At 33.9% G+C, this 27341-nt stretch overlaps 1 protein-coding gene across 1 annotated transcript in view; it reads left to right on the forward strand.

Annotated features, from left to right (window-relative positions):
- The window catches only part of LOC110377436 (dystrophin, isoforms A/C/F/G/H), a 407988-nt gene that overhangs the window by 366026 nt on the left and 14621 nt on the right, over positions 1-27341 (forward strand).

Genomic DNA, 27341 nt, shown 5'->3' on the forward strand with positions numbered 1-27341 from the left:
GAATTAGATTTCAAAGTTTCTTGTATTTAATCATCAATTTTTTTCTGGTAATTATATGTTTTTCTATTGATTCAAAAGCCATGTACTTATGTAATTTTTTTACTATGTAATCTTTTTGTGGCCACCTAATCCCACATAGGTAATAAAGATCGTATTTCCATTTCGTCTTATATAATTACAATTTTCATTTAATTTATTGATAAAACGCTAATATCAAAACTCGCTCCGCTCATCAGCGTGCCCGCTCCCGCCTCAGGTTTGCATTTCGCCCGCTGTTCATAAATTCGTAATTAAATAGTGAACTGCTGGCTTCTCTCGTTATGGCGGGATAAATTTAATTTTTCTTCGTAGCCTATCCTATTTCATACAATTTATTAACTAAGGTTTCTCTTGAAAACTTGATGAATTGTTTGACGAAATTCATTGAAATATTTCTTTTGTTTTTGTATGATAGAACTTGCTTATTCAAGTTCATCGCTATTACTAAGAAGAGTTTTAATAAGATGTGAAACTTTGCATTACACTATCATGTATTTAGTATTTGCCAAAGCAATGAGATTTGTCAACATCAAATAGAATAACACTGACTGACTTATCTAAAACTTCTAAATTTTTGCTAAGCTTATTACTACTCAATTACACCCTATTTATTAATATATAAAAAAATCTGTAAACTAAACAACCCAAATAAATTATCAGAGTAACAAACATATCCGTTTTTCATCACCCATCTGTTAACCGTCACTATTCTATGTATGTATGACCCATTTCTTCTCAATATACGTGTCTGTGTGTGTGTGTGTCTGTATTGACACGTGTAATTGTGTCAATGGTACACGTGCCGTCCTAATCACAGGAAAGCTTTCAGCTAGCTTTTAATTACATCGCTCTCTTTTGTTGTTGTACCTTCTAAGAGACTGTAGTTGATTTAAAATAAATGAAAGAATAAAAATAAATGAAAAAAAGTACTTGAAATGGGCATAACTTAGTACCTCTATATGTTTAATGTCTTTCGTATAACTCATAGAAAATAATAAGATAAGCAGATATTAATTAGCATCGGTATTTAAAACGAAATATAACAAGTTTCATATCAATACAACACTGTAAAAATAATGAAACGCAACTTAAACTTTTTAACACTGTTAAATACATTACAGTATCTTAGTAATAGAAGTCACGACGTAACTTGGATAACTTAAATCAAGTAATTACTTAACGGTGAACTTACAATATAATTGATAGGGGCTGACAATGAAAGGACGGATAGACAGTCATCATTACTTAATAAGTGTTATTTTAAACTGGGCATTGGGAAATTATGGACACTTGAAATCTAATGGTAATCACCCATAGATGGATAGCTTCCCTAATGAATGTTTATTTCAATGTTCGCACACAATAAGCAATATTGTAGCAAAGTTCGTTTGATTTGAACAGGACCCTTTTAATTAGTATGATAATATTTATTCAAAGAATGATGTAATACATAACGTAATCAAAAAAAAGTGCATGATATCAACTAATATACAAGTGTAACAAAATACAATTTACAAAACAGACATACAATTCCATTAGTACTTTAATCCCTGCTTATCACCCAACTAACACAAGCTTGATAAGTACTATCAACTACAGGCGGTTCACTTTCCTTATTGACACAGGGTGTTGCTGTTTACAGAAGTAATCTATTAATTGCTATTAAGAGACCGATCGAGTCTCGTCCAATATTATGTTAGTTCACGATTAAATACAGGACAACAGTATAGAAGAAGTATTTACTCTATCAAAACATGTCCCGTTCAAATATTTATTATAGACGTAAACATATTTCGCCCTGTTCTAAGACACCGAGTACAATAGCCTATTAATAATTTCACTTAACGAAGATATCTAATGGGTGCCTATCAAGAGAAAATTCAATTATTTTCAGGTTTCTAAACATGGAGACAGACCAACCACGTCGTTATTTCTATGTATGGAATTCCACATTACCTAAGGCGAGGATGGTAATATCTTCTACACAAAGCCTGCTATTACTGATTTGATGTTTCCTCTACAAATCCAACAGTTTGATTCCCAACTTCCTAGTGCAACCACTACAATAAAATCCTGGATTATTTATAGGCATATACGAGGAATAGGAATTATCTTCCGCCTCAGTGATTCGGGAATCTGATCCTAAAGCGGGCTTTCTGAGAAACAACTTTCAACTCGGTGCCAAAAACAACTCGATATCAACCGACTCGGTTGTTTTCATACACGGTCTAATTTAATTTTAGTGTTTTCTGCAACAAACTATTTGAAGTCGTTTGTAATAATGGAATCTTGGAGCTGACTTACATTTAATGTTTTGGAATGGTTTTCAGAATAAACTTGGTTGAACTGAAATTCTAGCCGTTTATGACTGAGATCAAGGCATATAATATAGAAGATATAACCTGTTTTAAATTAGACTTTAACCGTTTAGTTGAACATAAGCCTCCAGTTAAGATTGCTGCAGTAAATGGCAGAAACGATCTTAACCATTATAGTTAAAATAAAACCAAGCTAGCAAGCTAATAAAACCATTTTTGAATTAAATTTTACTAGACTGAGGACAACAAAAGCAAAAATCTACAATGATACTATTTGAGAGAACAATTATGACATAACACGATGTATTGTAGGTACAAATTATTTGTTACACCATGACAATCCCACTTCATTTAAGATCAATACATATCTAATTACAACTCGTACAATAGGAACTAATAACTTTTTCAGTGCATGAAAAGCTCTCTAATAACAATAATGAATTGCGTAAGTCTGTCTGTCGGTCGTTGACCCGAGGTGTGGACAGGATGTTGCTAAATAGCTCACAATGCCTCCCGCGGGTAATGGGTTCAGTTCCGGGTTGGCAAATGAAAGTTATTAACGTACTTATGTACTTAGGAACTGTAATGATTTCGTTTCAGACGTTTATTGCTTGATATGCCTTGTAAAAGATATAGGAAAATTAAGTATGGGAAAACATCCCACGGTTATAGATGAATCATTATGTTTATTAAAGTATGGGTGTCTGCTATCATGATTATGACTATAAGTGACTAATGGGTGTTTTTGAAAAGTATTTTCATAATCTCAATTCGCAGAATAACTATGGTGACCAATTATCCAAACTAATATTATAAATGCGAAAGTAACTCTGTCTGTCTGTCTGTCTTTCTGTCTGTCTGTCTGTCTTTTCTTCACGCCTAAACTACTGAACCAATTTGTGTGAAATTTGGTACAGACATAGTTTGAAACTTGAGAAAGGACATAGGATAGTTTTTATTACAAAAAAAATAAAAATAAAATTATTCCGGACATATAGCGCCATCTATTGGTCAAATCAAAAATCTGCTGGTAGTCACTATTCCACGCGAACGAAGTTGCGGGCAAAAGCTAGTAATGCTATAACAAGGATATAGAGTAGTTTTCTTACACAGAAATTGGTGTAACACAACTACACTATGAAACTCTAAAGAATAAAGGTGAATATTAGCACCAAGTTTTGCAAAACAAACTTTGATAATGACAAAGATATGAAGCGCATTCGTCACAAGAAATACTCATGACATAGGATAGTAATTTCTCCTTTAAACCTTACAATCATTTGACGATGATGTCAGTCCATAGTAATTTTACTCTTGTACCTAGAAATCATCATCTATATTTTTTGCATCACGCGATCCTCTCTGCGGTGGGTAGTAATGTAATGTTCGAGTATCAAATGACTAGCCAGTTCTTTTCCAATGATATGAAGAAGTTCACCGCAAATAAAAAAGTTTGTAAAAATAGTTTGCGGTTTCATCTTAGCGTAGCTTTTGAATAGCTTTTTATAACTTGGGGATTTATTGGTTTGCATAGTTGATTGATTAATTTCAATTGTTCCAAAATTAGAAAGATCTAGTCTAAGCAAGCTTGGAGGTCATGACTTCTTTATAGCAGAAGAGAAAAAACTATAGGGGACTATAGGGGTTTGAATAGCTGATGATAAATCATAAAAAGACAGTCTTGAAACTAGGTAAAATTTAACGTAAATCAGAAGTTTAGCAACTCACAAAGCTTTCTCACAGCAAATAAATTGCAACGTTCATTATTCCCTCATTCCCTCCAATCACGAACGCAGTAGCTTTACCGCAGGACCTAGCATAATAATAAATATGTAAATTGTACCGCTCTGGCTGCGCGCACGCAACCCAGTGTCATGGCGCCGGCTTGCGAGGCGCACGCGCGCTCTGCGCCGTGAACGTTCCAAATTCAAAAAGTTTTTTCTCTCCGTGCAATATTTTTTCGCTCGTGTTTTTTTTTTCTTGTTTTTGTTTTTTGTTTGTGTGTGAGTGTTATGTGTTTTTTGTAATTAAGTTATAGTGTTACTGTTTTGTTATCTTATGATGGGTTTCGAGTGTCATGTTAAGCTCGTGTTTCTGAACTAAGTGCGTTCGACGGATTCGCTCGAATTGGTTTTGTAATTAATGCCCTTATACAATGAACCTTCACCTAATAAATGAGGATTGGCTTCGTCATGGTTAAGCGGTTTTTGCGATTGCCTTATGTAAATTGTTTGTTGTTTGCAAACAAATAAACTTCACAAAAGCGCTCGTTATGTGAAAAGAAAGTTTTACATAAAAATATTTGAAAACATTGACACTATTGGATTTATTCAACCGTTTCAACAAAAAATAATTCTAGATTAAATCCTGGATTATTTTCCCTACCACTATCATCCACATAAAATATTTCATACTTTATCATATTTTATTTAGCTGCTTCAAAACCTTAACCAAATTCATTTTCCCAAACACATATAACCTACAATACATAAGACTGCATTCATCATTCATCCCCTAACAGTCCCAAAACCCAAAATAACCAAAACAGAACGCATTCCATATTCTCATAAGGCGAGATCTACATTTCTGTGATATTACCATAAAATCTAGACATTCAGGGTATTCTGCAACGGGACTGGTTTCTTGCCCGACTGATGTCATCTTCTACCCGTATATATATGTATATAAAGTCTGTATGTATGTGTTTATGCAACCTTATGCAAGGAGAGCATGTTATGTTCCTTGGCCGGCTTTTGACATCATAATGTAGCTTGAGAATTGTGTCGTAAAGGATTTTTACTGTTTTCACTTTACTTTACTCCGCGGTTGGCAGAAGTTTATTAAGTTTACTTGGAAATACACGATATTTAGATCTTTATGAAATGTCGTGTATTGTCTAAAGAAGTCATTTTTATTATGATGAAATGCAACTGAATTTACCTAATCTAAGTCACCGCTAAAATCTAGCCTATCTTTTATATTATTTTATAGAAAACCTTCATGTTTAGATTTTTTGTTCCCATACGATCTGAATCGTTTCCCACATCGTATGTCCTGCCTTTTCAGTCATTTACTTTAAATCAAAACATACTTCCTTTTTACCTTTTTTTCACCAACTTTGATTTCCTGACCACTGTCTGACAGTCTAACTTTTTCTCCTACATAATCGATATCATCATTTCAAATATTTCAAGTACACAAAAATATCAATTCCACCTCTGAAAGCAAAACCTTTGAACCTTACTTAGCCCTATCAAAAACTTGGATACAAAGGATTGAACTGTCTATCATCCATACCCATTTCAGGACAGACAGACGATAAGCTAGTCATAGTAATAGGTACAATATTATTAGTAATATCGAGTACAAAACGTGCTTATAATAGTCTTGTTACTGTTGTAATGAATGTAACAGATATTACTCACGCAAATCTTCTAGTTCATTAAGTGTTTTTGTATGTAATGTAATAGTGATTACTTGTTTTTTTCTGGGGCTAAGAAACTAATTCATTGGTAGACAGGTCATTTCTTATTATACATCCTGTCCAATCCTCTTCAAATATAATATTCGTAACGAGAATTAAGGCAGTTACGACGTTGAAAACCTGAGGTTATTTTGTTAATGATTCCAATACTTTAAGCATCACCGTAGACCATAAGCACTTTACTTGTTGTGTCACATAATTCTATTAGTGATCATGATCTTTCTATCTTAATTAACCATTACTTCATAGACTGCTATAATACTTCCTAGATCTGTTTCACCATGACTACATACACATCTCCATTCACTAAAATCATAACCACCCTTACGCAGTCGAGTAAAAGCCTCCACCATCACCGGCTGTAGATTTCTGCGACACAATGGCTGTACTCAAAGTAATTAATGACTAACAGTGTAGCGGTGTAAATACTCAGGTGCTGGCAATTATCACGATTTGACACTATTGTTGCAACTTCCTTTGTCTTATATACGATTATGCGTGAATGTTTTAGCCCTGGGCGTTAACCCCTTCGAATAATATGGTCTCAAGTAGATTATTACTCTCATAAGCACTTTTTTCAATGTGTTCGGAAGTTGAAAACGCAAATGATGCGGGCAGATTGTTATTCTTTATTTCTAGTATCTTGGTTAGTGTTTCTTCAATAAAAATAGAAATAGTCTAGACATTGTTACCAGTTGGTTGAAATGGGTTTTCCCCACTTTAGACTGTCGTAGAAGGTAGATTATGGACTCCAGACATTATTGTTTATGTCATGCAACATTCTTTAGTTACACCTCTCATAGTTAAAACACGTACTATTCTTTTATACTTCTCCTCAATTATGATGACCACAGGTCAATGACCCTTAAATTCGCGATGGCATAAAACTGACGGACCAGCATCACAATATACCTGACTCATGGGAAAGGTACTTCCGTTAACACATAGATATACATACCTATACCCATAGAGTATAGTTTAAATATCAAACACTTATAGAACAATGGCAGAAACGGAGCATTATTGCATAACCTACCAGCTGAGGTATGTTGAGAAATAAAAAGATAGGTAAAGCAGGCACTATTATCTAAAGGATAACTTAAGTGGGTTTTCCATAAATCTTTAAGGTGTTTTGGTCCATAACATACATCCATACATTCTCACAAACTTTCACATTTCTAATATTAGTAGGAATTAGTAGAATATTAGTAGGATTTATGTATTTGGTAATTTAATCTTGTATGGTATAATTTAATTGCAATATGCACATCGGATCCGTGCTATATATTTTTTAATTTAATCTACGGAAGTACCATAACGGTCAAAAAAAGCAATAAAAGCGAAAATAAAAACTCTTAAAAGTCCACAAATTAATTTAATGGCCTTATTACTTTATGACAAGGATGTTTGACGTTTAATTTAATCAGTGTTGCCAGCCTGCATACGAAATATGCTACTTTAGCGCCATCTTTATTCAGGGCGCATACAACACAATACTGAGTGCGATTTTCACTAGTTTCGAGTGAAATTCACTTTCTGCACCATTTATCTGGCATCCATCCTGTTTAACTGATTTTGACCGAAAAAAGGAGATCGTTATTTTTAAGGGATTCGTCGAAATGTGGGTATAACGATTAGGGGTTTCGATTGATAGAATGGCTGTACCATGGCATTTAATCCTGCTTAATGGTTTTGTATTAAGAAGTGTACTTACCTAATGTCTCTGAAATAACAGGGGGATAAATAAACTTAAAGTATAAATAAATAAAGAAACCACAGTGCATCATTAAGACATGCCATACCAAAGTTAATAAGGTCCTCATAATTTCTACTTTAAGCTAAATTGTTTCCATAAGTACCGCCAGTTTTCTTTCCCAGATCACGAACAAACCATAATAATGAATATTAATTTTTAACATCCAACAAAAAAATGTTGCCAGAACAAAAATAATCCTGAAATTGCCACCCTCCACGCCCTTAATTGTACGGGATATTTTTTTTACTGGCAAGAGATCGTTGACCTCAATAAAAAAGTCGTTAAGAGGCTGGGCTGTATCCTCAAAAGCATATTTTGTGAGGATAACTTTCATCTTGTTGCTGTTTTAGTATTCAGAATATAGGTTTCGTACGTTTTGTGGGAGAACACGACCCTTTTGAAGGTGTTTCTTTGAAGATTTAGGCAAAACCGTTTCCCAACATAGCTATGACAATCTATTATCTATTACATAATTATACTTCATTGATAAGCTGTCAAAGTTTGCAAGTTACTTAAAATGCTTATTACTATTAAAACTCCTTTTTTAACCGTAAATATGATCCCGGTTAAGACCTATTTATTTCTATTTAGACATAACAATACAATATTACTATCCATTTTAAACTATAAGTATTCACAAACAATGAAGTTTAACATAAAACTAACATCAGACCATTTTAGGCATGTTCGCGTTAACTTGTTCGATTCGTATCTAGTTCTTTTCGTCCCACACAAGAGAGGGTTAACTGTTAGGAATGTAGTGTCCACAGCCGATGGCTAACGACCTAAAACAGTTTGTGTTCAATTGTGGCCTTTTAAACACCATTTGTCTGATGAACTGCTTGAATTGTACTTAGAGTTAAGTAACTTCAATTCATACTGGGTGGGCTCTCTGCTTTAGTCTCAAATGAAAAACATAATCATTGGCAAATATAATATTTGTCTAAATTTCATAATAATATGGATCCTATTGCACTGATTCCATTGGGCTTATTACACTCGTAATATTAAAAAAAATACTGCCTATGAAAATACAAGACACCCTAAAAGTATCCTCTTCTGCTGGCTAAGAAACATTCCTTATTCCATGACTCCTATTTCGAGCCAAAATTCTGCAACATCAGAACTCAAAGTATCTAAATCCGGGTGTTTGTGGCAAAGTTCTCGAGAACTTAATAAGCCCATAACTGCTAAGTTCCGCAAATTGTGCCAAACTAGGAACGGAAGGCGACCAGCCACCGATATTGTTTAGTCAACTGTATGATCTGGAAATAGCAGGACTACCTGGAAATGTGTCTAGAACAATGCAACGACATTCTAGTTTAGACGTTGTGTGGTTTGAGTTCCGATGGATATTTTTGGAGAAGTTGCTACAATTTAACTCTCGACTGTTTATAATTATGGAGTTGCCATCTCTTCTCTATCTTCAAATTCATAGCTTGTGGGATCAACGTCAAAAATGTAGAGGACCTAAACATATGTAGATTGAATCTAAATTTAAAGTTCATGAGTTTTAAAAATAACTATCAAGTAGAAATTACCCCACGACTGATAAGTGCTATAGATACTGTGAAACACGATAGGCAACGTATTGCTCTTATCTTCCCTCTGAATATGCTTTATCTCTTCTGTGACTTATCTCTGATGAGAGATCACAGAGATAACCTTAGGGTTGAAGAAATACGTAGACAGGACTAAGAGTAATCATCTTTACGTTTAGTGAAAAAACAATTCATATACAGACTATGCCCTATGTCCATAAAATGATATAGTCAATGTATTCGCAATTGCAAACGAGTAAACAATTTGAAACATTCTAAATATTTCATGGAAAGTGAATCCAAAAATACCTATAGCTTTGAACGCAAAAATAATGAATCTACCTTACTATTCGTAAAAAGCAATCGCAAAACATCGCACCAAAGACCCAATTCACCAAAAACTGTAAATAAGCATAGGAATACAGTCGTAACAAACTTACTGGCTTAAAACGTCAATACGTAACTAAGTTAACTGTCACTTCGGACAACTATTGGAAAACTGCCAAACGTTCATCACGATTTGATTCGATAAAGGACTGAGGCAACCAATCGATTCCTGATTCAACAGCAGTTTTATCAATGGTTTTAAATGCTTCTATTGATTTTGGTCCTTCTATACGTATTTACTTTTTGGTCTCATCAGCTTATTTTTTTGCAAAATTGATCAAATCTCAAATTCATTAATTCATGCAAATAACTTTGACATTTAGATTAAGATTTAATTAAACGCTGCATATTTCACAATCATAATCTTCTTTGACTTTGCCATTAATATAAAATTAAAGTTGTCCTCTTACTTAATTTGCTAATGGCATTTATGAGTCTGATTCTCGCTTAGAAGCTCATTACTTTGCACGCTTTTAAAGACCATAAAACGTAATATTATCTACTTGAATATTAACTTTAGTACAGACTTACAAGGGCAATTACTAAGATGGTTGTACTTACAAGCTATTCGTACGCATCGTCTTAAGACAAAACACCTTCACAAGTATGTTAGTCTAATCGTTTATTATCGCTTAAATCACGCCCAACGTGTTTATTACCCTGCAATGCTTTTACCAGATACTTCAAAGGTTCTGAAGTTTACCTACCAGGGTTTTATACTCTCTGTGTAGGTATATTGGCATTCCAAGTCTAAATCAGTACCGTCTCGGCCACAAAGCTATGCAAAAAGGACACGAGTATCTCAGCTCACGGCTTCACACCGTCCGCCGGTGTTTGTGCGATTTTTACCTTTTGGAGTTTACTGAGCAGTTATAACTCTAAATGACAGTCCCTTTGCAGCTCATTAATAAGTTGATAAAAAGCCTGATATTAAGTATTCATTCATTTATCAAAATATGGAGCGTCATGACCGATAAAACCTGTTGGATTAGAGCATAGTTTTATTTTCAAACTTGTTACACATCTCGATCTAATTCAATTCTGTCAGCATGTCATAAACTCTTCGACTAACGTATCATAAGCAGGTGACACTTTCCAATTTAAAACTTCCAATTATCATCACCATGTCTCCAACAAATCTCATAATCCTTAAGGATTACCACATTCCACGTTAATCCAAGGATCAGTAGCCAACTAAATACTAAGAATAACTTGAGTAGATCCGCCGACGTCTCGCTGAAGTGTAACGAATTATGATATTTATGGTCCTGAAAGTCGCAGCCCTGGTCCTTTAGGACAGGATGAAGTCGAGACAGAATTAATTATTACCGCTCAAGTTTTCTTAATTTGATTGATGGTCGTGACTTCAAGTGTTATTGCCAATTTTCTGAGTGCATTGCACTGCGCATTGAAAGACCAAACTGTCACGTTTTAAAAGCTATTATTTGTGTATTCCGAAATTAACATAGGTCCTTGACCGGTCCTCATTTGAATGCATCGGATGACGAATCTGTATTAATGCAATTATGCGTAGCAACCAAAATGTTAATGCCATAATGACATTGAATTGAAACATACTAGATTTATTTATTAAATATTCTTTTATAAACAGAAACCTATTAGAAGATAATAAAGCAAATCCACCAAAGAAACAGTGAGTGACAATGGATGATATCCACAAATAAGTACATGAAAATAAATTTATAGATAGTGATGTTATTTTTGTGAGTGTTGGTGATATAAATAATGAAGATGCACCTGCAAACGGACTTGTCGTGCGAGATCTCGTACAAGAGCTGCGAGGAGAAGGTACAAATCTCCCAGGAGGCGGAGATGCTGTACTATGAGCTCATCAGGGCTTTGGAGGAAGAGGAAACGGTGAGGAACAAGTAGATACCTTTAAAACCTACTGAGGATATTGTTTAAGTGGTCGTATTAGGAAGGTATTTGGTCTTAAAAGTAGATAAGTTAATGACTCCTGTTTTATGTGTAGCAACAAGAATACAGTTTGGAATACTAAAAATCTCGTGATTCGAGCTTTTTAATGTTGTAGTCTTTTTAGGAAATAAATCTCCTTACAATGTCAGGCCACAATTAAATAATTAAAAATTAACACGAATTAGTATTTTCAATTAGATATACTGTAACAAATGTCTCCTAAATCTCAATCATAAATCACTTTTAATCGTTTGACGTGATAAAATTTAAATGGCAACACACAATTTATATCAAACCGTTAAAGTATTAAGTGTTGCCATCTTTCTTTTTGCTCTGAAAGTGGATTAATATCTGTTGGAATATCTTTGGACGATTTATGCGAAACCTGTTGATAATTGGGTTGTTCTACAAGACAGAAATCTTATCAGTTTCTGTCTGGAGGACGAGGCGACCGCGACATTCTACCGCGATCATCTTTGCTTTAATTTATACCGTTGGTTTTATTATTGAATGTATTTTTTACCGGTTTCCGATTTTGTGGTTGTGGTCCGAATAGTTTTGTTTATTTTTATTAGTCACCGCTTCTTATTTATCTATGCTAATATTATAAAACTGACGAGTTTGTTTGTGTTTTTACTCAAACATGCTAATACCACATACTGCTAGACCGATTCATGTCGAGATAGTGTGTGATCCGAACGCCCTGAGTAATTCCCTCGGGACAGGGTGAAACCGGTGGCTGAAGTTCGTCATATATTTTTGAGTTTTTATAATACTCATAGAATATGTTCAAGATTTTATATTCTTGTTTTATACCTATTTATTTATCTGTTACTGTAAAGTAGAAAACAGCATTTAAAACATAAATAGTTCCAATTTTGCTATCTAAGGTGCTAGGTTAATTTTAAAAATTAAAAATAAACTTATATGTACAACTTAAAACTAATACATTGCATCAAAAAATTGCTCCTCATCGCTGTCACCGGGTAATGTACCCAGAAGGCTGGCAGCATTGCCACGTTGGATGGCAATGCTCAACCTCTGTGCGAAATAAAAGCCAGCCCTTGGGTCACGAGAAGTGTCAACAAGGCGTTTAGAAATCTGTTACTCATTAATCTTTACGCTAAATATGTATAATAAATAAACACTATTATTGATATAATTTCCCAGCAATACTAATCTTACCTCACCCTTAAATCATATTAGTACTATAAACAGCTTCATGACGCGGATGAGACAACTTGTTTAGAAAATTATCTCATAAACGCAATGCCTATGCAGTCATATGAATCATTACATCTCTATTTAGCATGTTAATACTGTTGTCCTTTTATTTATAACAACAATGTATCGTAGCCATAATAATTAGTATTGTTTTGAAACAAACTATTATACTTAGAGATATTTCCCGCAGTTTTTCCCGCGTCCCGTGGAAACTAATTCATGGAACAAGATAAAAAGTAGCCAGTAGCCTTACTCTATAAAATAGACTATCTAATACTGAAAGATTTTTTGAAATCAGAGCACTACTTACCTTGTTTCTGAGATTAAGATTCAACTACATTTATTTATTTAACAGCTTATGTATCTCATTTTTCAAATTATATACAATATAAAGCTATTAAGACGGTTATAAATGTTCTTGTGTCAGTAACAGTTATTTACAAATGTTATTGTAAAATCTTCCTTATATAAAATAAATACTACTTAGTAACAAAAAACAGGTCCTCAATATTACCGCTGCAATATTTGCGAAATTGATGCTGTAAGAAAAGTTTAGCTCTGGTTTAAAACCGAAAATATTGAAATTTCTAAAACCCTTTTCATACATCAACATGTTCCCAGACTACTGTACAGTGTAGGCCACAAATATGTGGTCAGCGATGATGCGTTACCTCGCGAATTCGCGCCGCAAGTGTATCGAGGTCATTCACACCGAAATTATGCATATATAACCAGATTTGTCTGTAGGTTTTATAACTGTGAAGGTTGATTTGTAGAAGTCCAAATTCTCGCAATAAATACTTCACTTTACGTATGGTTTATTTTGAAAAAGCATTTCGTCTGTGTTAGATTAGCATGGTCTGAGAAGGTAACTGTCCCATATCTGTGTTTATTTTGAAGTCTAGAAAATAGGATTTTTCGGTTATGTGCCAGAAATCTCAAAACTTATAAGACTAAAAAATCTGGAAAATTAACAAATGTTTATTTCCTGACACTAACTAAACCTTCTGTAGGTAATTATAGGCAAGTTTTTTTAAATGTATCAATTTTGGTACCTACGGAAACTTTAAAATAAGCTTTTGTTACATAAAAGCAAGAACTTCACGATTTTACTATACTTCTGTTCTCACTTACCTAGTCAAAGTCACAGTTATTTAGTTTTATTTGTTTTTATCTCCTCTCATATTTACAGAGCTTAGTCAGGAGTTCGATTCCTGTGTAAATATTATTGATAAAACATTGAATGTCTATGTTTAAGTTAGTTGTGTATGTGCTATTTATGTTAATTAGCAGTTAAACGGTATCAAGTGGGTGTTGGCAAATATTTGCAGTAGGTAAAATTTTAGTTTTTTTTTTATCTATGTCACATGAATGGCGCTTTAAGCTTTAAGTTAACGAAAAAATAGATAAGATTATTCCGATAAAAATTACGAACAATTCTATTAATTTGGTTCTTATATTATGTACTCATGATTAAATAGATAAACTAGTATGAGTTAGTCAAAATAATAAAATATCGTTACGTTAGGTTAGGTGAATCAATTTTCATCTTTGCCATATGATAAGTTCATAACAAAACCGTGTGAAAATAGCTTTAAGTATATCAATTTCAATTTATCAATCCCCTTAGCGAATCTTAACGATTTTTGCACTGAAACCCGAGAAAGCTATAAAAATAATATCCAACATAATTTATTTTATGAAACTCTCAACTGTTCGATGTAATAATATTGTTGAAAGACCCTTGACAGTTGCAATTATCATTGTTTTTACGTAACAGAGATAAGGTCTGAAAGTTAAGTTAATTAAGTAACTATTAACACGAAGTGGTACTAAATAATGTTGTTTCGACTTCGATAGGTACGTGACATAAGTATTTTTTTATTCTCTGTTGCAATTGCAATACTCGCCCAAAGATTTCTCAACTTCTTCATTTAATTGTAAGTTTAAAAGAAAAAATGGTAGCTACTTATTTATTAAATACTATTTAGCTAAATCAAATCAAATTCCTATAAAAATCTCATATAATGCATTTTGCATTCCATTTACAAACTGATCGAATTTCCAATGCTTTTAAAATCTCTCCACCAATGTGATACCAGCCAGGTATTTAAATATCGAATTTGGAAGCTCACTGTGTTTGGTCAAAATCAGTCCGATACAAAAGGCTGCTTGCACGCGATGTTTCCTTTGATATACGATTTAGGGAATTCATTTTTTAATCGACATCTCGCGTGTGGAGTCGGAAAAGGACTCCGCGTTATTTTCATTGAAGCGAAAGATGGAATTTGGATATTGAATTAAACAACTAAAATAATGTTGGCTGCAAAAATACGTACGTCTCATACTTGATTCTTCTAATCCCAATAAATCTTTGTCAAGTTGTTTGAAATAAGGGTCTTGTCAATGAAACATTATCATTGTTTTACTTTGCTTAACCGATTGCAAGTTATAAAAGAGTAGCTGACTGCAACCGCATTTCATTAATTGAACTGATATATTTACAACTGCTACAGTTTACTGCCAAGTTATTGATATTAATGGCTGTAGACCATCTTTATAGGTTTTATAGGCATTTCATTAATTTATACTTGTGAGTTACAACTAATAAAACATGGGGAAAATCACTGAATGTTAATAAAGTACATTATTTATTTTGATGTCTTACTGCAGATTTCAAAAAATAAAAAATGTATGATAAATATCTTTGCCAAATTCTCTTGTAAGCAAGTCAACAGATAGTTACTTTATATTTAATACATTTAAGCAGGCTTCAATATAAACCTCAAAGCTTGCTAAATTCCCAAGAAAGTTCATGGCTTACACACTCATACGCCAGCCATTTATCCCACATTGTCTATGTAATATTCATAACTCATCATAAAATCATATCCAGCCCACGAAATAGCAATGACATCACATCTGGCTTCAAAAATAAGTGAAATGTCAAAACATTCCCGGCCTGAGTCATGCGCACGCGACGCTCGCATCGCATTGTTCTCACATTCGAAATTCAAATCTGACGTTTCCTGCGACGACGCTGACAAATAGACTGACACCTTTTTAAAAATGGAATTTTAAGTTGACAGTTGTTTGTGAAAAATTGATTTGAATTTTGAAATATTATAGTGTTGTGACCGAAAAGGTCGATGTCACTTAAACCTGCTAATTAGTAGCTTTTTTGATTAATGATTTGGTTTTGGAATTGATATTTAGTAACTGTTAATTTATTATATTTTTGTTTGTACAGTTAAACTTTTCAGTTAATGAATTGACATGAAAACGTTACGTAAAAAAAAATATTGATTATGTATTTTTAAAACTTATCATAAAATAGGTACTTTTTCATACTTTCATGAAGTTACTTTACCATATTTTATTTAGTAAAAGTTTCAGTAAAAGTTAGCTGAATATTTATGAGTAAATTTTTTCTTAAGCTCTGGATCGCAAAGGGATGTAAGGTACTTATCTTTTTGAGAATTTCCTTTATACCTTAGAAAAAAACTACCATTCCTTCATTTAAACACTATTTCTCATCAAAGTATATAATCAACTAAATAGTTACTTAGTACAATCTTCGTTCTCATGGTATAGTACGTGTTCGGAATATATTCTAACAAATACTATGACTTAGATTTACATATTGGTCAATGGTAACCGAATTACCATACAAGATGGTTATAAAAAACCATTGTATGTATTAATATTTTATTTATAGGATTTCATGGGAATTGCAAATAGGTAGGTAACGGTTGCATTTTTGGCTAGCGGTTCTCTGAAATTAATTCTTGCTAATGTATGTGATTGTAGTAACTGATTTATTTACGTACATAATAATATGTTAGGGATATTTTTGAGATCATGTCCCGGGAGAACTTACTATCCGTGAGTGGGTAAAAAGTAGCCTATATCCTTAGGCTCTGAAGTACCATTTACATCGGTCCAGTAGTTTTGGTGTAAAAGCTCTACAGAGAGACAGACTTTTTCTTAAAAATTAATTAATAAGGATGTTGTTATGTTGTGTATACTATGGCTATATAAAATCACTAGAGTTTTTCTATGGTTTGAGTGTCAATTAACTTTTAACAAAATTAATTAATAATTTGATTTTTCTTGTTACAGGTATGTGACACTTCAACTCTTTAACTAAGAGGTACAAAGATCAGCTAAGGTCAGGTAGATTGACATACTTACTATTTATAGGTAGTTAAGCATTAATAAACAAACATCGAATTAGTTTTGCATAAAACCTTAGGGAATTATCGCGTGCCTAATGAATGCCTACTTTAGGGTGGACAAATTAACTGGCATCTTACTAATATTGAATAAAAATTAGATAGTTCGATTGTTTGCATAAACGCGCAAATCTCAAGAACTGGTGGTCCTATTTTAGTGTTAGATAACACATTTATCGGGGAGGTCCCCTTTTTGTTCAAAAATGTATTCAAAAAAGACAGGGATGTAGGTAACCGCTGGCAAAAGCTATTAATTAAAATAATATTTACCCCGCAAACAAAAGAAAATTTTACAAAAAATCTCCAAGCTATTGTCGGCTAAAGTTCTGTTAATACAGAAATAACTCTGCAGCTCTGCAGTGCAAACTTATCAGCAGATTGCAGATAAACGCAGGGATGACTGGCTCTTACAGGTTTCAAGATTAACCAGGGCAGGGTCGGTGGCACCCTTGCTTAAAACTCTCGTTAAACCACAAACCATAATTTGTTACACTGCCTCAAATAACAAAGCTAAGGAATGATATTTTAATTTAATTAATCAAAATGCTATATGAACAGAAATCCTGAAATACCACTTCATATCTGATACGTATTTGTTTATCAATATAATGCATGCTCTGACTGCGGCCTTTAAGCATTGAATAAATAATTAGGTTCTTGCAAAATCATTGCTTAATGCCTTGAAATTAAGTTTCTAATAACAAATCACCTAAGCCATCTCCTAAAGAGATAAAAAAATACTTCACCCTAGTCTTTCTCTCCGTCCCAAGTAAAAACTGTAACACTCAAAATATGAATAATACCTTTCAAAGCCGTTAACCGTAGTTTAATTTAACCTGTCGTTACCATCTGTGTAACCCGTCCCCGCCGTGGGGGTGACAGCAATCGCAGTATGCAATCGACAGCCGGGACCAGTCACAAACTGTGCTCTGTTTCGAATTTATATTGAGCTATATTTACCTGTTGTTTTAGCTTGGAAATTACGGTACTTTTTGTTTAGGCAACTAGTAGTTTAGACCTGCAAATGGCTTGTACATTTTAGGTTAGCAACTTTTTTTTCTATTCAACTCAATGTTTCGTCATAATCCCCCTTTCTATTAAATAGAGCATATGTTATTTGAAAGGTGCTTTAATGCTTCCCTATTTAGAAAATTGAAGGGACTTAACGAAAGCCCATAATTAAGACGACTATTTATTTTTCACATTTGAGAATCTCCTCAAAAATATTCAACAGTCGAAAATTAAAACTCCAGTCAAACATTGAGAGTTTTATATATTTTAGCAGACAACTAATGTGATTTAAAATGATCCCATCTTGCCTAGCTCTTCTAAAACCCATAACAACATACTCATCTATGAATCGTCGATCCATTTTTAAAGCATTTTAAGCTATCCTTAATACCGAGTGCAAATAGACACACGAACAGTTGAACCAAAACACTCGGCTACAATAAATAGCACACTTTATTATAAACTATGTAAAATAATACCTTTTGCCCGAACTAACTGGAGCGTCGGATGGTTTCTGTCAGGTAGTAAAAGTCAGACTAAAAGTGCTCATTTTGCTACCTAATTGCATAAAGTGTAGGCAGAGTATTTAATATATTCTGTAAATAAGTATAAGTTTCCTGGTTACATGTTCTTCTAAAATAGTATTATGAAGAGGATTTTTTTACCCTAAAAATTGTGACAATTCTGAACAGATTTGAAAAATTATATTTCATTGTTGGAAACTTGCTTTTTTTACGGATGATATGAGCAGTTTTATTAAAAGACGAGAAGTTCCCAGTGGACGTCTGTGAAACCCACGGGAAACAGCTGGTTTAAAATAAAAACAGAACTTGTAGACGTAAAACAAATGTATTTTTTCAATCTACCTCTATATTTTACTCGACTGCCACGAAGGGTAGTTTTAGAGTGTATTTTGGACAGTGTCAATGAAACATCATAGCCGAAAGCAAAATAAAAAAGATCTTACATGAAAATTAATTAACAACATACATTTACACAATACCTTGACACCACTTTCTCGGATCCTCAAAATAAACAAATATTACATCGCAGTAGTGTTGCCACACGAAATAAAAGATTATTATCTTCTGTGTTGCCATGTATGGCGTTTTCAAAACTGTCGTGTTTACAATCGTTATTTCGAATTTTTGTTTGTTATGTAATAATCCTTATAGTATTACAGTTATGGGATACTTTGGATATAAAAGCTCTCAAAGAAAGGAGTACTTACATAGCTGTAACATACAACATTACACATGTATTGCTGTACATAATTGTTCGCAGAAATTGATAATATTTTATTAGCACATAAACTTATAATCGTTATTCGCTAAAATATGGTTAATTATTTTATTGGCTGTTTTATTGCTTTAAATCCTTATTGGCAGTCATTTCTAAATTAATAACGGTAAAGTTAAATTAAATTCTTTGCGAAATAAATAAATATCATACTTAAGGAAGGTTAAATAATTGCTTAAAGAAAGTTCTCTCACGACTCACATGTTAAATATGCTAAAACAACCTATAATCACCGTTTAAACAAGAACAAAGTTCCTACATAAAAATCCTATTGTTACTACATATCATTAAAAAACATACTATTTTCCGACAAACTGTAATCAAAATACAACTTTACACCCTCAAAATAAGGTCTTAAAATGAATGAAAAAGCTACAACTTAAGTCTATTTTTAGTTCGGAATTTCTAAGAAAATTGTGCCGTATAAGGATTCCTATTATTAACGCGTTATGGGAAATTAAACCTAATAGTTTATGTGATAAGGTACATTTTTCAATGTGTTTGCTAGCTTCCATTCACGACATATGGTGGAGTGAGTCACCTTTGTTCAGATGGTAGTTTATGGGTCTCTTTTTATATTTTGACCTCAAATCGTCGGCTTTAATAGTTTTTTAGGGTTTCATCAAGATTTTTTATGTAAAAAAGGTAGATTTGTGGGGCTGATGGTAGTCTTTAAATTGCGAACCCTAAGAGCTAGTTTAAACCGGTTTACTTTTCTGTACCTAGGTAATTTAGAACTTCATTTGACAGTAACAAAATAAATAAACATGAATCTATCACGAAAACAATTCACTATTATTATTTATCAAATAAACGCCAAAATCCCACCCGGCTCGTCATAAACCGGATGCTAGCTGCCGGGGCCAGTATAAACCGGGTAACGGCCGATACCCGGATTTCTTCGTGTAATGAAACTGGGATCTTTGGCCGGTCCGGGAGAAAATGTCGGAATTACCGGGAGACGGGTAATATTACGTCTCGTCTGGCTATTGTTGAGTAGAAAATGTAGTGTTGAAATCTTAGCCGACAGTGGCACAAAGGGTGATGAATCTTAGACACTATATTATTATGTTACCTGCAGTTTTCTGCTTGAACGTGAATCTTGTGATGTAAAAGATGTTTGTTGAATACGAGTATTAGAGGTATTACCTAGCATGTCTGTTTTCCTATTTATCTTGGAGCTTCACATCTCTATTAAACTAATGTAATGCTAAATAAGTGTTTTTTTTATATAAATGCTGAAGTAACTCTGTCTATCTGTTTGGCTATCACGCCAAAATGACTAAATCCATCTGGTAAACAGATAGTCTAGATCCTGGGAAAGGATATGACAATTTTATTTGGTGCATGTAATCTTCTTCCACGCTTCTTTGTTTGACGTGATCTCACAAGAAGAGAGGCATTCATTGGTCCAAACCATGTTATGGTCAAATCTTCTTGCAATGCTATACTAATAGTTGCAATGTATTCCACAATAACAATTCGCGACTAAATTGTTACGCCAAAAAGTATCTACCACTTTCTCTATCAGTTTTCTAATTCTATAAATACTTAGCTGGAATCCTGCTTACCCCAACAATGGTGTAAGCGAGTGGTGCAAGTCGCGTGTCGCGGCCCACGCAACCACCCACTGGCTGCACTAGTGTTGCGCTTTGCAAGTTAAGGTATTGCACTAATGGTACACTGGATTTTGGTACAAATATGTAGTGGTAAAAATTTGCGGTGTGAAGAGAGGAAATCTGAGGATTTTTGCGTACCTGGAGATTATAGGCTTATCTAAGATACTCTGATTCTCCCTTTTTCAAAAAACGTGATGCCATTTTGTATTTTGAGGAGAGGTTTTACAGAAATAGTCGTGTAATCCTACTAATAAATATTATAAAAGTAGTCAAAGTAATCCTGTCGGTCTGTCTGTCTACCCAGCTTTTACTTAACCGATTTAAATGACATTTGGTACACAGATAGTGTAGAGCCTGAGAAAAGACATACTTTGTAGCCAGGTAGTTCCCTAAGAATGCGGGTGGAATCGCAGGAGTAGCTAGATATAAAATAAACTTATAAGATATGCAAGATAGATGAGTAAATCTATAATACCGTTATAGAACGTAAAGTTAAAGTGTTTACAAACATACCCCGCGTAAGTACCGCGTTAATTACCGAGTTCACGTTAAAGTGTCAACGTTGGCACTTTATTGGCAGTCATTGGCACTTCGGCACTAATAGCCCATCACTAGTCGCAGAGAAAACTGGCCGTATGCCAATTAGTGAGTCAACCAGTTGGCGCGGGTTCGATTCCTAGTCGTGATATGTTTCTCTTATTAACAGCACTAACATAAATGGTACTTGAGGTACATTTTGAGATTTGTACTGATACCAGTGTCTACTTATCGGAGATTTAAAGTTATAACTTACATTTGTAGAATTGCAGAAAAAGCTTGTCTGATCATTTCGAAGTAAATGATACAGGAATTATAAGATCTTTGAATGTATGGATTATAGATATTTATTTCTAAGCTTAGTTAAGTTCCTCAGTACTTAACTCATGATTTATGTAATTGCTAAGCTATGTTCTAACATTGGTTAAGTTATAGTAAAACTTCAATAATTACAGGATGACGTTTGTATGGAAGGCTTGATAATTATATTCTGAGGTAAAAGAGTGTTATGAGTAATTCATGTTAACTAAAACAACGTTAGTTTAGTAAGATGCAACTAAAGAGCTTAATAATATTGAAATATCAGAAATACTATAATTGGTTTGATATTAAATGTCTCAGTAATTGTATTTTTTAATAAGGTGTCTATTTTTATAACTGTCTATTTTGGAAATTCTTCTTTTTAAGTACTCCGAAATATGATTTTCATGATCCGAGGTTTATCCATTCCTTTGCACTAAAAATGAATAAAGGCGTTCAGAAACTGGCCACCACCTTATTGAATAGTAACAGTCTGGATTCCTTTCCTTACCGATTACAATGTAACAACCCACAATCCAGAAACCAGTTCGTCACAAGATAATTCAGGCTAATCCTATTAGCATAGAACTTTAGCGTGTTCTTCGCGTCTGGTAGTCCTGGACTGGTTTTTCTGCTGATGCACTTGGTACTGTTAGGTTCTGAAGGACGTGGAGTAAGGTCAGTGAGAATGAGGTACTGGTTGCTGAGGATAAGAATTTTTGAGCTGAGGTTGCTTTTTGTTTTTGTTGGTTGGTGGTTGAGAATACATGTGGTGTGCGCTTACTAGAGATAGAATTACAACACATACCTAGATAGAATATTGGGAACGGCCGTAAGTCCCTCTATTACTGTTGGAATGTGGTACCTACGCCAGTAGGTACGGTATGGTTGTGTTGATTAAAAAATTTTGAAAAGTAGAATGTATGCGGTATTATTGCGTCTACTTTTGAAACCTATTCATTCTAGAATATTTTCTGTAGTCAAAATACCATGAACATTAACTATTGATAGTTCGTTTTTTTTTAATAAAGTTGGCTAGACTTAAACTATTGCACAGTATTTGCCCTATTTTCTAAACAATAAATTTTCCTAAGATGCAGCTTAGCCTTTAGTTAATAACTACAATAACACAACAACAAATGTAAGCCAGTTGACCGGCACACGGAAGCTGTAACTAGCAGATAAGCGTTATCGTGAAGCAATAACCTCAATCAGTGCAGTACATCTGTTTACTAATAGTACTGTCGATGACAGTAATGACAGAGCCACTTTTCCTTCGCACAGCTTCGCAATTTTGGTGGTAAAATAAAATAAAAAAATGCGAGATTACACGCTTAAATAAAAACTTCAACGTATTTACCATATGTTTCTAATCCACAGAGGATTGATCCTAATTATATGTTGTCAATGATAAATAAATAAAAAGTTTTTTCCAGCCGATTTATTTAGGTTTATTCAGATTCAGCTTCCTCTGGCGGTTTTAATAACGTCCCACGGAAACTTCTTCTTTGCACACCTTGATAATAACTTACCTCGATAAATTGACTATCTAAACTAAAATAACATCCGGACATGATCATTAATTACTGTGGTTACAAGGCCGTCAAAGTGTACCTACCATTTTTAATGCATACAATGTATGTAATATATTCGAAATTTCCCTAATTGCGATTTTGATCAATCGCATTACACAGCTAAATTACAAACAGTAGCAAGTGGCTTACAACTTATGCCCGCGACTGTACATAATAGTACACAACTTATATGGCTGCCTGCTCGTGTTACTATTGTAGCACAGATTAAACTGAGATGAGAGTTAAGCATACTTGTGCACTAACACAGAAATCTTACCATAAATGGAAGCTAATGTTTAGAGGTTTATGTGTGTTAAATGTTATCATGATGGAGCAATTAGGTGCGATATTTATCTACTTTTGTAAGATAGTTTTTTTATGAGAACTTTGGCAGAACTTTTTTACATGTTACGGCTATGTGATGCTAAACTGGATAGTAGAAACTTCATAGAATCAATAATGTACTGGTATCATTTGTCATAGATAGCCCTAGATTGACGCGTTTTCATTTAGACTTTTTCAGTAGGAATGTCTGTCATAATTTCAAATCAAAATCAAATCATCTTTATTTTCAGGCATCAATGGCCCATAGATAAATACCTTAAAAATTTCAGCAGAAGGCCACTACTTACTGGTCAAAGTTTCAGTCTATTTCTAGCACTAGCATTTCTCTTATGATTGTAATACCAAACTAAAGCAATTAAATCAGATTTCCATACTTCCTTAATAAATACATAATTAAAGTCTCAAAGCCATCAATTAACACAACCCCATACAAATCACTTCTAAGCTCAGTTCATTGGCCGACAGCTGATAATGAGCGGCGCACACTGCGCGCGCGCAGTCGTGAATCACTCAGTGCGCGGTGACCTTGCTGCTCTATTTAACTGTTTGTTTGTTTACAACATGCTTCCGGTACTTTTACTGTCTTTGGCTGTCTTAAGTTTTTGGTGGAGTCGCATTTTTGAGATAATATGGCAGATTAGGATCATGTTATGAAGGGTATTTCATGTTAGTTAAAAATAGAAGTGTAAACGTTTCTGTCAAATAACTTTTCCACTCTAAAATTGAAAATTTTTGATGCCTTGCCCATGCGCACGCGTTGTTTGAATCAAGTACATTGATAGATTAATATTGAAAACGCCAAAGCTATCCAAAATTCAAAAATACAAGTGCAACAATGAAACTGGTTCAAACGCAAATTGAACTGTTTCCTTAATTGACTTTCAGGATTTATGTTGTTGTTAAAGTAATTGGAATAACAACTATTCCTACAATTACAATATGTACTTATATTGTGAGAAATGATTTATTGTATCGAGTCTTACAACATCAGCATTACCTAAGCTTAGATATAATAATGAACAAGACAATCAACATATTTCTACACCACGTGAAGCAAGTATTTCTTTAAAGCACCTATTTATTAATTTATTAATAACTAGCTGTTACCCGCGGTTCCACCCGCATCCCAAGGGATCTATATTTCTCGCACCTTGATCAAAAGTAGCCTACTCAGGCCAAACATCATTTTAACCAATTCAGTAGTTTTTGTGTGAAAGCCTAACAAACAGATTAGCGTAAAGTTAATATGTACATTTTGTTTTTTTGTTGCAAACTTATTTAACCATAACTTAAAAAGTATATTTCTTAATCTGATACACAGTTTAGATTAGAACTAGGAGCACTTATCATATCCAACTGTACTAAAATAATGTAAGTCATAGTGAAATGCTCGTGGAACGCATTAGTCCACATCGCAGGCGCAGGCGCACCCATTGTGTTGTAACTTGTAGCGGGTACATGCGCAGGAGTCGATAGCTTATTGTGATAATGTTTGACTTATGTGGAGCGATTATTATAGAAAAGCTCATAGATTGGGTAGTATTTTCTATTACATAAATGTGTGTGTAGGTATGTCTCAGGGGTCTAATAGTCATACCTAAATGCTTTTGTTATTGCTTATTTTTGGCTTTATATTCGACTCATAAGTTGAGCAGTCAATTCAATAACAGTGAAAGAATGAAGTCAGATAAAATATGGGGAAGCCTTTGCGTGATATTTTGGTTCCTAAATATTTTTTCTGACACTCAAAAGTACTGGTTTACAGCCTAATTTGTTAACTTAGTTTTGAATTCTTTGACGATAATACCCAATTTTGTAATCATTGCAATACCTAATACTAAGATTCTTTAGTTTTATGATGTCTTCCAAACCAAGGAGCAATTCTTCAAAAGAAAACAAAAGACAGACACCCAGTACACAGCAGTCTCGTAAAATTTTACGTTCCACTCTGGGTATTTTTGCGAAAATGTTCAGATAAGAGATGGCATAAAACCACATAAAACAAACCATGCTTCATGTGGTATCGCACTTGCGATCTCTAAGAGTCCCCATGGACACTGGAGTTCTTGGCGAAAATTGTGAACTAGCCATCTTGAATGAAGTTCTATTTTAGGTATTTGGTAATGTAACAGAAACTGTCTTTGTTATATTATGCACATATAACAAAGTTTACTAAGTATGTTGACGCAAAAAAAAAGCGTGTAAAAACTGTACGGATGTTGCTGAAACTTGGCAGTAATCTAGACACACGGCAGTGTGTCCGCCAAGTTCGAGCAAAAAAAGCGACACACCGGCCGTGGGTTATATTACACGAACCATTTCGGGCCAAATTCGACCCCCCTATAACTCAAAATCTATTTTATTTACGCAAATCAAATTTCTAGTATTTGTTGAGAGTTTTAATAGAAAATGAAATACTTGATTCATTGCGTTTAGTAGGTTTATAACAAGGTGTGTGAAAACTTGCCAAGTAACATTATTAAAAAGTAACTATTTTTAACTGAGGTATGTGTATGGAACTTGGTACTTATTCAGATCTCACTTCTTTTATAGGCGAAGGCTTTCCATATTATCGAACTTGGCAGCCTTTCACATATTTGTTTTGGGTGGGTATAGCTTACCTACACATTAGAATAACATACAAGCAGAAGAGGATGACATCTAAGGGAACAACTAGTAGGTATCTCTACTTAAGACCCAACAAGGACGGTCCGAGTAAAATTGAAAGCTAGAAATTCTATCTTAGCCGCCTATTTCGTCTGACCTAGGCTCTTATCAGGGCCCTAAATACCTACCCTCTCAAACAAGCTATGAAGATAATAACACAATACCCTTTCTCCATAGTCGGGTAAATGCGGGTGGCTATCGCGCCTTGCCATCTCGACCCGGGTATAACGTCAGATACCGGTTATCCGGGGGAAATCTCGTAAAATGCACACTATGGACATCTATGTAGTTGAGTTGTGATTTTTTTGCGTTTTTTTTTCCTCTGTATTTGATGGTGGGTAGTTTTTGATAAGGATTTATGATATTGAGGTATTGTGTTTTTTTCTTGAGAAAGTTTCCTTGATGATACTTTTTTCTGCGGATTGGACGAATGGAGGATAAACGCAGAGATAAGTAAAAAATTGCATCTAAAGTCGACCACTTTCATATTTATTTTCTAAATATATCTTCGATACGGTTCTGTAGTTTTGCTTCAAACAAGTTGTGTAATGTAGGTACAAACAATCATTCTATCGGGTCAATTGTCTGTAGATTGTGCGTAAGTCAGCTAAGTGCTTAAACGATCCTTAACGAGAGACAACACTCGCTTTGTTTTGTTTTTAATTACTTAATTTATCTTCTTCGTTAAGTATAGTCCACAGTTTTTCTGCGTTTACAAACTAATTCTTTTTTCTATATAAGAATTTAATTTTAATTCCTATATAGACTTATTAAAGTTCTTCCGAAACGTCAAACTACTGGTACGGTTCCAAGGAGAATTTTACCTGCTTGATAAGTTTAAGTACCCAAAAGTATATATTTCTTCATTATATAATAATCGGTCAGGTAGGTATTAATATCAATTTCCCATGCTTGCTTAATAGCGCCAAGAAGGTCTAGGTTTTTGAAATACCAGATCAAGTATAGTATAAAATATACCTTTATCTACCTTGGTAAAAACAATTGAACTTAGTAACATTTTTCCCAGGCCAACATTCCAGTAGGTAACATTAGGAAGCTGCGGTCGT

The sequence above is a fragment of the Helicoverpa armigera genome, chromosome 23, assembly GCF_030705265.1.
Source record: "Helicoverpa armigera isolate CAAS_96S chromosome 23, ASM3070526v1, whole genome shotgun sequence".
Lineage (NCBI taxonomy): Eukaryota > Metazoa > Arthropoda > Insecta > Lepidoptera > Noctuidae > Helicoverpa > Helicoverpa armigera.